The sequence below is a fragment of the Herpailurus yagouaroundi genome, unplaced genomic scaffold (assembly GCF_014898765.1).
Source record: "Herpailurus yagouaroundi ecotype Mexico unplaced genomic scaffold, PumYag 248, whole genome shotgun sequence".
Taxonomy (NCBI): Eukaryota; Metazoa; Chordata; class Mammalia; order Carnivora; family Felidae; genus Herpailurus; species Herpailurus yagouaroundi.
In genome coordinates this window covers 5,470,680-5,483,773 of record NW_024412465.1, presented here as the reverse complement: position 1 = coordinate 5,483,773, position 13,094 = coordinate 5,470,680, and the positions used below count along the sequence as shown (strand labels likewise).

Here is a 13,094-nt window from a genome sequence, read left to right as displayed (position 1 = left end):
TATCAACTTGGTGCCCGGAGATGTGGCCAAATATGATCTGGAGGTTTCTGCGAAGGTTGTTTTTTTTTCATTGTTGTTGTCTGTTTTTGTTTGGTTTTGCATGAGGTTAACATTTCTGTATACATATACCCATCCTGTCTGTTCTGTTTCTCTGGAGCGCCCTGACGAATGCAAGGGCTGAGCCTCCTTAGGGTCGGGCTCAGGACAACCGAGAGAGTGATAGGTATTCGAGGTCGGGGTGTCTCCGAGAAACTGTACAACTGTGACTCTGTGTGATCAGTGCTTGCCATGGGTAGTTAGCTACCTGGAGAATCCCCGCTCTGTGCCTCCCACCTGCCACCTGTGCCCCTCCCCTGCCTCTGCCTTTGTCAGTCCCTACAGACAGTCACCTGGGCTGCACGTGCACCTTCCTGGACCTGGGCTGCGGGTGGACGCCCTGCCCCCTCCACGTCCCTGTGCGCCACCCCGGGGGCTGGACCCTTTCTGCTCGTCCTGAGCCGTGTGCTTGGCCATCTTGTCTCCGTCAGGAAAGCACCTCCCGGCCCCTGGATCCCAGTCAGAGCCTTCGACGGGGTTCAAAACACCTTGGATTTAATTCTGACTACGATTGAAAACTTAAGCATCCATTCGTGGGGAATTCTCTTCTGCAAAATTAAAGCACACACACAGACACACACATATGAGAGCAGAAGAAATCCTGGCGCGATTCACAAGCCCATGCAGATAGGGAAAAAATACATAGAACTGTAATAAAACATGTTTCTCACAACTCAGGTGGATGTGGGCAGGTGGCCGGAGGTAAAGGAAGAGGAGGGGTACGTTCAAAATGCTTTGGAAGGCAAGAATCTACCTCTTTGGGGGATTTGCAACCATAAGTGACTATTATATATATATATATATAATATACAATGTATTTATTATGGGTTTATATATTATATATGCATATATTTATTTTAATATTTATTATATGCGTAATCATACATATAATTACATATGATAAATGGATTTATTATATACAATTATTATATGTAACATTATATAAGTATATAATAGATTTGTTATATATAATTAAAATGTTAAATAAGTATTATAGAAGTATTATAGAAGTATATGATCTCACAGTCTGTGAGTTCGAGCCCCGTGTCGGGCTCTGTGCTGACAGCTCGGAGCCTGGAGCCTGTTTCGGATTCTGTGTCTCCCTCTCTCTCTGCCCCTCCCCTGTTCATGCTCTGTCTCTCTCTGTCTCAAAAATAAATAAACGTTAAAAAAAAAAAGATTAAAAAATATATATAAATAATAAAAATATTAAAAATATAAAAAATATATAAAATATAAAATTTATACATATAAAATAAAATATATGTAAGATATATAATATATAAAATATATATAAAATATATAAAAATATATATATAAAATATATTATATATATAAGTATATGTATGTATAATTATATATACAATAAATTATATATAATTTGTTATGTGCATAATCATGCATATAATTATATATAACACATTTATTACATATAATTGTACATATATAATTATATACTATTTTATATATGTGATATATATTTACTTTACTATGCATTTATTACATACGATAATGTATAATATATAGTAAATAGATAATAAATATCGTGATATATATAATAACATATATAATAAGTAAATAAGAAAGCATTTGACATAATAAGAAAACAAAGTCCTCGCTGCCGCTATGTTTGACCAAAAGAGAACCACCTTTCTGATGGCACCTGTCCGGGGGAGATATTCCAAACTACGTTGTCGTGGGTTATGTGTGTTTAGCAGTTTGTAAAGTACGTAGGGGTGTGCGTGTGTGTGTGTGTGTGTGTGTCTGGGCCAAGCACACGTGTGAGCGGAGGGCTCCAGGCTGAGGCAGGTGCAGGCGTGCAAGGCCCGCAGTCGTGGAGACACAATTGGAGGCGCAAGAGCTCAGACGCGCTCCGGTTCCCCAAACACGTCACCGCCCCGTCCAGACTTCGGTTTCTCAGCCTGAGCGCGGAGGTCCCCGCAGAGCCTCCCAGGTCAGACCAGCTGCCTGCACGCGTCACACGTCTTCCTGATGCAGAGAGGTCCCTGCTCGGCTGCGAAGGGGGGTCGGACGTGAGCAGCAGCCCGGTCCCCACCGCTCATCCCAGGTTGCACGCGTGCCCGGGCCCCCCTCCCCGCGCGCGCCGGGCCCGTCCAGGTTTGAAGAAGGGAAACTGGAAGGTGCACGGAGGTCCTGTCTGGACGACAGTCTGCGTCAGATGAGCTTTCGAACGAGTCTGTCTTTGCCTCTGGAGAGGGCGTGGGGCGGCCACATGCCTCCTGTTCTCCACGGTTCCTGACAACCGTTGCTGCAAAGATCTTTCACAGCGAACAAAAACTCCGGGCGAGTTTCCTGCAGCAGGTGCACACGTACAAACAGACCTTATCCCTAATTGTGAGGGTGCTTTTGTTTGTTTCCTGTATCATGTCCCCTGGGACATGCACGGACCTCACGGTCAAACATCCACGTGGGAGACCCCTTTGAGGACAAGAAGAATGCCACCAGTTTGCTTTTTTTTTTTTTTTTGGAAAGTGCCTTTTTATTCTTTATATGTCCTCTGCCTGTCAATGCACAGAGGATACGGAGATTCGAATGCGGAGCCTGCCATGTGGCCACCTGCTATCTCTGAGGGGGCTGAGGGCAGCCCTGCGGGGGTCTGGTGGGGGACACAGTGCGTGACGTTAGCACAGCCAACCCCTAGGGAACTTCTGCTGTGATGTGCTGTAATGACCAAGCCCTAGACTCTGAGTTCTCGGGGGAAATCTGGGACGCAGACACCAGGGCTGTGAGAGCCACAGCCACTTGCAGGGAGAAGCCGACAACAATTCCGGGCAAAGCACTTTCCTGCCTGGAAGGAAGGTTCTTCCGATTCCACAATTCTGAGCCGTGCGGGTTTTCCGACAGCTCACGAGCATGTTGTGGACACCAGTTCTGTCTTCTGCCCGCCTCTGCCGCTGTCTGTACGCGTATCCAAGCCCTTGCACATGAGGTCATGCGTAATATATGAAAATATACAATATATGTAAATAATAGCTAATATACATATCATGTGCCTCGATGTTGTCGTTAAAAAAACAATGGCCATAAAAGCATCTTCCTGGCCAGGGCTCTGGTGGAGACGGAGAGAGTCGATGCACACGTTTTATTTGATTTGTGATTCATTGATGGTGCATGGCGAGCACACAGAGGCCACGGGCACACTCACCTGCACTCAGCCCACACTTACCAGGTTCTCCGGGTCTCCTTGAGCACAGAGGGCATGGGGATTGTTCTGTGCGGGTTTGGTTCGTGCCAACTCACGTCCAAGGCGTTAGACGGGATCCTCCCTCAATTGAAAGGAGCATCTTGAGTTTCTGAAATCATAAAAAAGACCCATATCAGCCCAGTCATGGGTGCCCAGGTTCTTAAAATACCCTGCCTGGTACGGGTGTCTTTCCCAAACAAATGTGACGTGTTTTTTTTTTTTTTTTTTTTTTTTGTTAGGATATGACCTTTGAGGGGATTGTAGAAAATACTTAAATTCTTAAAAAGGTTTTCAATTCTAAATATTAATGTGGGAGGATGTTCCCCCTCCTTTGAGGGGCACTAATCTACAGAGAAAAGTACTGAACCAATGAAAATCAGCCAATTCTGGTTTTGTCCCTTGGAGAGGAAAATGCAAATTATGTGGTCATAGTCCAAAAAAATCCTATTAAGGGTACTTTGTTCCTGTTCCTTGGCTTGAGAGATGTGAGGGCACGGATACGTTCTCTGCACCCTGATTTTAGCAAGGCATTTGCACATCATAATCTGTTTTGCCTTAGGTTTTTGATGGTTTTATTTTATTTTATTTTTTTGAAGTGCGGATTAAGAATGGAACCCTCTTTCCATGTTCTGAGTGCTCCTGATGCAAATAGTCAACCGTGACAAAAATTGTTTGATTTAGGGGATAGACAGTTTCACTGCAGGATTCCCTAGAGCGGTTCCCTGTACAGAGCATGACTGGAACACCGCAGAATTACTGAGTGAAAAGCCATGGTCTGAGTGGACTGTATTTGAAATTATTGCCATGGTATTTGGGGGACAAAGAGGTCATTCCCCTATGGTCTTCCCCATGGAATTATTTTTTCTAATTTACTTTTAATGTTTATTTATTTTTGACAGGGACAAGGACAGAGCATGAGTGGGGGAGGGGCAGAGAGAGAGGGAGGCACAGAATCAGAAGCAGGCTCCAGGCTCCGAGCTGTCGGCACAGAGCCCATGCGGGGCTCGAACTCACGCGAGATCACACGAGATCTCGCGAGATCACGACCTGAGCCGAAGTCTGACGCTCAACCGACTGAGCCACCCAGGCGCCCCAATGATTTTGTTTTAATGTGTATTTGTTTTTGAGGGAAACAGAGAGCAAGCACGAGCAGGGGAGGGGCAGAGAGAGAGGGAGACACAGAATCCGAGGCAGGCTCCAGGCTCCGAGCTGTCAGCACAGAGCCCGGCGCGGGGCTCGAACCCACGAACCGTGAGATCATGACCTGAGCCGAAGTCTGACGCTCAACCGACTGAGCCACCCAGGCGCCCCAATGATTTTGTTTTAATGTGTATTTGTTTTTGAGGGAAACAGAGAGCAAGCACGAGCAGGGGAGGGGCAGAGAGAGAGGGAGACACAGAATGGGAAGCAGGCTCCAGGCTCCGAGCTGTCAGCACAGAGCCCGACGTGGGGCTCGAACCCACGAACCGTGAGATCATGACCCCAGCCAAAGTCAGCTGCTTAACCGACTGAGCCGGTCGGTGCCCCAACCTGTGGAATTCTTTTTTTTTTTTTTTTTAATGTTTTTATTTATTTTTGAAGGAGAGAGCGAGACAGAACATGAACGGGGGAGGAACAGAGAGAGAGGGAGACCCAGAATCCGAAGCAGGCTGCAGGCTCTGAGCTGTCAGCACAGAGCCCGATGCGGGGCTCGAACCCACCAACTGTGAGATCATGACCTGAGCCGAAGTTGGACGCTTCACCGACTGAGCCCCCCAGGCGCTCCCCTGTGGAATTCTTAATAACGATTTTCCCCCCATCACTGCCGGGCAAATCCAATAGCACTCTGCCATTTCTTATGTCCGAGATGAAATGAAACCAGACCAGCTGGACCCTTCTGTTATTTTCATTCCTCGTAAACCCTTGGAGAGTTTTCTTTATTTTATCTGGTTTGACACATCTGCCCGTGTCTAGGATCGGGTCTGTTTTACGTTTTCAGTGAGACCTCCGACATCACCATTTTTTCCCCCCATGATTCCTTCGGCTGACAACGTTTGTCTTCTATCAATTCTATAATTATTTCTTCTGCTCCATCTATGGGAGGGCGGGAAGGACTGAGTGGGTTCAGAGACCTGGGGGAAGGTTGGTGTGCCTGACGTGGGGAGGGCAGGTGGGATGGGAGGGAGAAATGGAGAGGTTGAGGCATGAGAGCACGTGGTCTTGGAGGAGGTGCTGGGGTGCCAGGCAGTCGTCGACAGCCCGTGGCATGTGAGTGGCTCTGGATGGATGGTGTCATGGCGGCCGCCTCTGCACCAATGCTTGGAGAACGATAGGAAAGGGCAAGTGAGCGCATGTAGTCAAGCGTGACCATGGTCCAAGATGGTGGTGGTTGTTCGGTCCTGGCTGGTGGCCGCCATGATGGAGAAAATGGGCAGACTGGAAGTACGTGCCTTGGAGAGAATGGACAAAGCTTGAAAGTGTTCCGAATGTGGGGGGAGAAGGGGGTGTAAGAGTCAGGCATGCGCTCGGGATTCTGGTTTGAGCATCTGGATGATGCTGTTTATAACAACGGGGAAGGCTGAGTACATGGAGTGAATTGTGTCCCCCAGAGTTCACATGGGGAAGCCCTACTCCCCCAGTGGGATGAGGTTCAGAGGTGGGGTCTTTGGGAGGTGATTAGGGTCAGACGAGGGTGGGTTTACTGTCCTTGGAAGAAGAGATGAACTCATTCCTTCTGCCATGCGAAAATGCACAAGATGGAGGTCATGTCCAAGCCAGGAAGACAATCCTCCCCAGAATGTGACTGTGCTGACACCGGGGTCTCATCCTTGCAGCCTCCAGACCAGCAAGAAAATAAATTTGTGCTTAAGCCATCCCTCCCCACAACCTCCGTCTATGGTATGCTGTTACTGCAGCCTGAGCTAACATACCAAACGTGATGGACTTCTGCCTTTCTTTTAAGGAGCTCCTCTTTGTTTCTGCAGAAGCTTCCTTTGTCATCAATAATATTGGTCATGCAGGACTTACAGTGAGCTCCTCAAGCATTCAGGCCACCTTTTGTCCAATTAAGTCCATCTAAACCAATTAAAATAATTGTATTGGTGTGTTGGCAACCAGAAGGTCCTTGCTTCTCGTATGATAACCAGACTTGGGTGAGGACAAGACCTAGGACAGACGTGAGTGGACAGGAGGATGATTCGTCACCAGCAGACCCCAACTGGAGGGGACGTGGAGACATATGTTAAGACATAGATTTGTTTCCGACAACTGCCATGACAAAATACCGATGGGGCTCTTTGAGCAGGAGAAATGTATGCTCTCAGTTCTGGAGGCTAGAAATCCGAGGTCGAGCTGTCAGCAGGGAGGGTTCCGTATGGATTCCCTGAAGAACAATCTGTTTCAGGACTCAGGAAACCACTTTGTGGATGGGATGTGTTGGGAAATCTTCCCACTATCCCTCTACTCTGAAATATTCTTGCCCCAAGACGGAGGTAGAGAATCTCAGTGGGGCCGGACCCTAAATCATTTTCTCCAGCTCTGTGAGATTTATTCATGGTAAGGGGTGGCTGAAATAATTATCTGTGGGCACTAACCTGTCGTCTTGCTATCTTGACTATTTACACTGGTCCAAGCTGTGTGATTCACAGCAATTTGCATGTTGGGTGTTACACTCACTGGCTATTTGGTCAAAATTCCCTTGAGAGGAGGAAATCATGTTTGATATCCAAATCCATTGTTAAGACGTAGATTCGTTTCCGACAACTGCCATGACAAAATACCGATGGGTGTCTTTGAGCAGCAGAAACATATTCTCTCAGTTCTGGAGGCTAGAAATCCGAGGTCGAGCTGTCAGCAGGGAGGGTTCCATATGGATTCCCTGAAGAACAATCTGTTTCGGGACTCAGTGGTTTCCCAGGAATCTTTGGCCACTCTTGGCTGGTGGATGTATCTCTTCAACCTCCGCCTTGTGTCTTCACATGGTCTTCTTATAAGGACACTAGTCCTATTGGATCCAACCTTGTAGGATATCGATATCAACCTGACTAATTACGTGCACAAAGATCCTATTTCCAAATAACACCCTCTTTCGAGGCTCTGAGTGCATGTGAATTTTGAGGGGACACTCTACAACCCGGTGTCATGCCCTTGGCTAACATGTCCTCCTTTCCCTGCTTTCTCTCCATATGGGATCTTTCTGGTTCCTGCCAAAGTGGAAACAGACTTGTCGTGTGGGCGTCAGGAAGAAATAACACATCCTGGTTTCCTTTCTCCCGGCTGGGCCACTGACTTGGAAAGTTCTACCCTGATTAGCTCTGGTGAGTTTCTACCCTACAGTTCCTGGGAAATGGGCAGTTATAAGGGTACAGAGCCCAGGTATAAAATGCTCAGCTGCCTCATCCTTCATGCAGTGGACATCTGGTCACCCTCCTCCACCTCAGCTCTGCCAATCCTGAGCTGATGTATTAGTTAGCTATTTCTGTGTAACAAAAATCCTCCCAAACTTAGCAGCTTAGAACAATACAGACGTATTATTTCACAGTGGCGGTGGGTCAGGATTCTAGGAATGAGTCAGCTGGGTCCTTTTCTTAGGGTCTCAACAAAATGCAAATAAAGAATCGGCCAGGGCTGTGTTCTCATCTGAAGATTGAATTTCTCTTCCAGTTCATTCTTGTTGTTGGTGAAATTCACCTTCTCCTAAGGGGATCCTCTGATTACGTCAGGCACACCCCGGATAATCTCCCTCTGATGCAGTCAAAGTTACCTGATTAGTAGCATTGTCCCAAGAGTGACATCCACCATGCTCACGGGTTCAGGTCATACTCCAGGGGAGGGGATTATACAGGGTGTGTGCACCAGGGGATGGAAATCTGGAGACCACCTCAGGATCCTGCCTACCATAGCTCCTTCCCATCCCGTCTGTGCCTCCGAGGTTGCAGTGTGCCTTCCAGAGAGCTCACCTGATGTCTGGCAGGTGCCTCGCCAAATGCCTGGGGTGTCCACATCTCCTGAGAAGGGTCCCCTCCCTGCTCTGTAAAGGACGTTGATGGGCTCAAGGTGCAGGCAGCATTGCACAAACCAATTGCATTTTCCTGAAATTGGATCCCTCTGCTTTTTAAGAGGCACATATAAGCCTTGTTTTCAAGGAGGAAGTGTTCTTAAAATATCCTTTAAAACACCCCACAAATACGTGCGGGGCTTAAGAAAGCACATTCCCTCCTGTGACCCTGTCTGGGCTGTCTGAGACATTTTTCTGCTTGCTTGACCACCTGCCCGGTCTGGCCCCTTTGCCCAGAACATTCTCTTCCAAATGATGCCACTATCCTTAATTCTCCCAAGATAAAAGAGTGATAATCAGTCCCCTTGTGTGATGGACACATCAGAAGCCTGAATCTCCTCACCACAGCTTTGCACACTGTATGTGCCTGAGCATCAGATAGCCCTGTGCCCTTGTCTCCAGCCATGTGGCCAGGCTCAAAGGGGCTGGGACAGCAGACGGGGTCCACTCAGGGCTGCCTTGTCTAGGGAGGGATGGGGATTGTACCCCCAGGGACAAAGGGCTACATTACTAAGGGATTTGTAGTTTTATAGGACCTCCCTGATTCCTTGTAACTGAGGTAAGACATCATGTCCAGAACTTTCCATCCCCCGAAACTGAAGCTAGGTCCCCACGAAACACTGAAGCCTGTCCCCAGCAGCATATACTTCCAAGTCTATAGATGTGACTCCTGTAGGGACACTGTAGACGTGGGATCACACAGGATTCGTCCTTCTGTGTCTGGTTTATGTCCCTCACCACGATGTCCCCAGGGTCCATTCCCATGATCGCAGGTACAGGACGTCCATGCTTCTCAGGGCTGAGCCATATTCCGCTGTGTGCCTGGACCACATTCGCTCATCCGCTCATCTGTTGATGAACACACGGGTTGCGTCCCACGGTGGACAAAGGTTGCCATCTGTCTACATCCCTTGTTATTTTCCGTTCTTTTCTTGGTTGGTTTGCATGTCAGCCACCCTGATGGGTGTGCCGAATCCCATTTTATCCCTCATCGAAACTTTTTCCCCCCTGCCTCGAATCTGCACTGATGAAGGATCTGCAGTGACACATTCTTCTGTGTCTTCACATGCACTTGACATCTACTGCTGCTGAGGGCACACCTGTCGGCCTGAAATTCACGCGGAACCTCCGGATGGCTCCCAGGACGAGGACAGGATGTGTGATTTATCAGCATTGGTTTTGTTGTCTGGCTGTGCCCAGGGGACCTGAGTTCTGAGGGTTTGGGGCAACGGCCAGTGCCCCCTGGTGGCCCCACGTGCTCCCCACACTTCCCAGCATGCCTTGCAGGGAAATGCCACCTGAGCCATCCACACTAAGATCCCGGGGTTCCGATACAACCTGGGCCCCCCTGACCCATTCAGGAAGACAATAGCGAGCGTTTGGACCCCTTTGAGGATTCGAAAGTGGTGTCTTCACCTGATGAGACCCAGCGGCGGGCAAACAATGCTGGTGAGTTCACGCTGAAATTCTCCCAAATCCAACAAGGCCGGTGTTGGATGCCCTCTCTGGCTGCCACCTGATTTTGCTGAGAAGGTGAATTATTTTCATGCTCTTTGTAAAGCAGCACAAATTACAGTGAATTTGAGAGCCAGGGGCGGTAACATTAGGTTGGGGTAGGGTTCGTGGAGAGCGGTTACGGAGGCAGGATGGGATCACCCAAAATGAGAACAGCCACCCAATGTTTGCACTGGCTTCTTCCATGACCCGTATGGCAGGACCGTAAATCTGACTCAGTAAATGGACTCAGTCCCCAGTGGGCTCGCACCGAGGGTCATCACAGGAGGGCACAAGGCATGGCATGTTGTGGGGTTTTAGACTGAGTTACAAACTACGCCGGGGAAGGAACTGCGAATCATCTCGCAAAATTAATTCTGGTTAGGTCAAAATCAAATCTTTCATAAAATGTTCCAGCTTGAATGGTGGCAAACTGATTCTTTCATCCACCTTTGCCTGTATCTTTAAAGTATATAAATTGAGGGGCACCCAGGCGGCTCAGTCAGTTGAGCGTTCGACTTCGGCTCAGGTCATGATCTCACGGTTTGTGGGTTCGAGCCCCGCGTCGGGCTCTGTGCTGACGGCTCGGAGCCTGGAGCCTGCTTCCGATTCTGTCTCCCTCTCTCTCTCCTTCCCCACTCGTGCTCTCTCTCTCTCTCAAAAATAAACATTAAAAATTTTTTAAAAATAAGAAAATGTATCAAGTGACTTATTTTTTTATACACACTTCCCTCCTTATCATTGGTCCTATCTTGAGGCTGGCCTCAAATGCACAATCACGCATCTTTGAGCTCAGTTTTTTGGAAGAATGGCTTCCTGTTTCCCAAACAATATCGCACCCGTTGCACATTCTCAACATTGGCAGGCAACGCCAGGCTCATTTGGTTAATGTTGGGAAACCGAACAGAGCCTCCGTCATACCCGGGAGTTTTGTGCGTGGATTTAATCACCCGGACACAATGCCCAGTCGCTGCTGTTAGACCCACATGTTCACAGACTTTCCAAGGCCATGCGACGAAAGGCAACACAAGCACAGAAAGCCCACAAACTTTGGAAACAGAATCTCATGCTCGAGGCTCGGGGAGCCTCTCGGAGAGGCTAGGTTTGCCTCAAGAGGGCTGAGCATTATGTAGCCGACAAGGAGAGTGGGCTCAGCCATCGGGAGCAGGGATGTGAAGGTTCCTGCAGAAAACCCACGAGACCCCACCTATCGAGCAACCTGAGAGTCCCTTTCGTTCTCTTGGGGAGCCAGAAACCACACACTCATACGATCACGGTCAACACGGAGGGAATGTGTTTGCATCCTTAAGACAAACTGCTTGACTTTTACCCATAAACCAGAATGAAGAACCTTTATCCTAAAGCGAATAGTCAATCGATTTTGGGCAGTGCCTGTATTTTTCTTTAACGTAGTCAGCAGGCCCCGCGTACGTGCCCTATAGGATCAGAAAGGGGCTTCTCAAATATTTCCTCCTGTTCCCTGTCTTTCCTGCGGTGATCATTCCCTTGGCTGTGCAACGTTTTTAGTTCGATGTAACATTTAAAAATCTTCAGTTATTATTTCTTTTTGAGAGAGACAGACGGGCTGAAAGAGAGGGAGGCAGAATCCCAGGCAGGCTCAGAACGTCCGCACAGAGCCAGACATGGGGCTCGAACCCAGGACCGTGAGATCATGAGCTGAGCGTCCGACTTTGGCTCAGGTCCTGATCTCACAGTTCATGGGTTCGAGCCCCGCATTGGGCTCTGTGCTGATGGCTCAGAGCCTGGACCCTGCTTCAGATTCTGTGTCTCCCTTTGTCTCTGCCCCTCCCCTGCTCAGGCTTTCTGTTTCTCAAAAATAAATAGACACTTAAAAAAAAAATCTTGAAAGACAACCACTTCTCTCTCATTAATTCAGCTTCTAAAACTGTTTGCCCAGATAATTTCCTTCATCCCTCCCGTGTGGATTGCTAAAGAGTCAGCGTTTAAGTGGTACTTCGGGCGTGACAAGTAGAGACGAGAGGGGTCGGATCCCCATGTCAGGAGGCCGGATGCAGACGTGTAAACCGTGAGCCCCCGTGCGTCCCTGCTAATGGCAGACAAATCGATCAAACGTGCACAGTTACAAACACTTGGACAGGCGCCCACGGTTGCCCGGGGTTGAGGGCAAGGGACCTGGGGAGGGGGGAGGGACAGGCGCAGCCCAGCGGGATTTTAAACAAATACTTGATTTTATTTTCTTACTTTTATTTAAACTTTTTAAATGTTTAGTTATTCTTGAGGTGCGGGGAGGAGGGGCAGAGAGAGAGGGAGACACGGAATCTGAAGCAGGCTCCAGGTTCTGAGCTGTCAGCACAGAGCCCAACACGGGGCTCAAACCCACGAACTGTGAGATCGCGACCTGAGCCAAAGTCAGATGCTTACCTGAGTGACCCGCCAGGCACCCCGTAATGTATCAATATCGGCTTATCACTTGTGACAAGGGCACCAAATGATTTTCTAAGTTCCTAGGTCTCCCCTCTCCACAATCTGCTTGGCTGTGGAAGGAGAGAGGTCTGGAGCGAAGATCCTGGTGTATCTGTGATGTCAGCCAGCACGCCTGCCCATCCCTGGGTCACCCTTGTGCCCAGGTCACCCAGTGCACCTGCTTGTCCCCATGGAGGACACTGTTGGCAGAGTATTTGGAAACTATCTTTACTGTCTGCTCAGGTTCTCTGTTAAGTCTGAAAGTCTACCAGAAAAACCTGTGTTCACTATCCAGAAGACTAATTCCTCAATTCTGTGAGTGCCACCAAGGGTACGAATGGGGAGCTGCCCTGGGCTGGACTCATGGGCGGAGGGACCTGAGGTCTGAAGAGGAAACAGGTGTGACCAAGGCTGGAGGTGGGGGGCGGGGAGGGCGGCTGAGTACTGAGGAGTAAGTCCTGAGAGCTCAGGTCTGTGTGGGGTGGGGGCAGGGGGCCTCCCTGGAAAGCAGGCCAGGCTGCAGAGACAGGGGTGCAAGCCATGCCCCATCCCCAAGAGGAAAATGTTCCTAAAGGAGATGTGGATGTTGAGTACAGACACAGAGGGGGACTCTGTGCTGACAGCTCAGAGCCTGGGACCTGCTTCGGATTCTGGGTCTCCCTCTCTCTCTCTGCCCCTCCTCTGCTCACTCTCTGTCTCTGTCTCTGTCTCTCTTTAAAATATAAATAAATAAACATTGGGTCGCCTGGATGGCTCAGTCGGTTAAGTGTCTGACTTCAATAAACAAACAAACGTTGGGTCACCAGGATGGCTCAGTCG

General features: G+C 48.7%; 1 long non-coding RNA gene across 1 annotated transcript in view; it reads right to left on the bottom strand.

Annotated features, from left to right (window-relative positions):
- Positions 1 to 2,567: 2,567 nt before the first annotated feature.
- Positions 2,568 to 13,094, bottom strand: part of LOC121020190 (uncharacterized) — an 18,094-nt gene continuing 7,567 nt past the window's right edge. The window contains exon 2 of the long non-coding RNA XR_005786007.1: positions 2,568 to 3,410. This is a non-coding gene — a long non-coding RNA (uncharacterized LOC121020190). The remainder of the gene's footprint in view (positions 3,411 to 13,094) is intronic.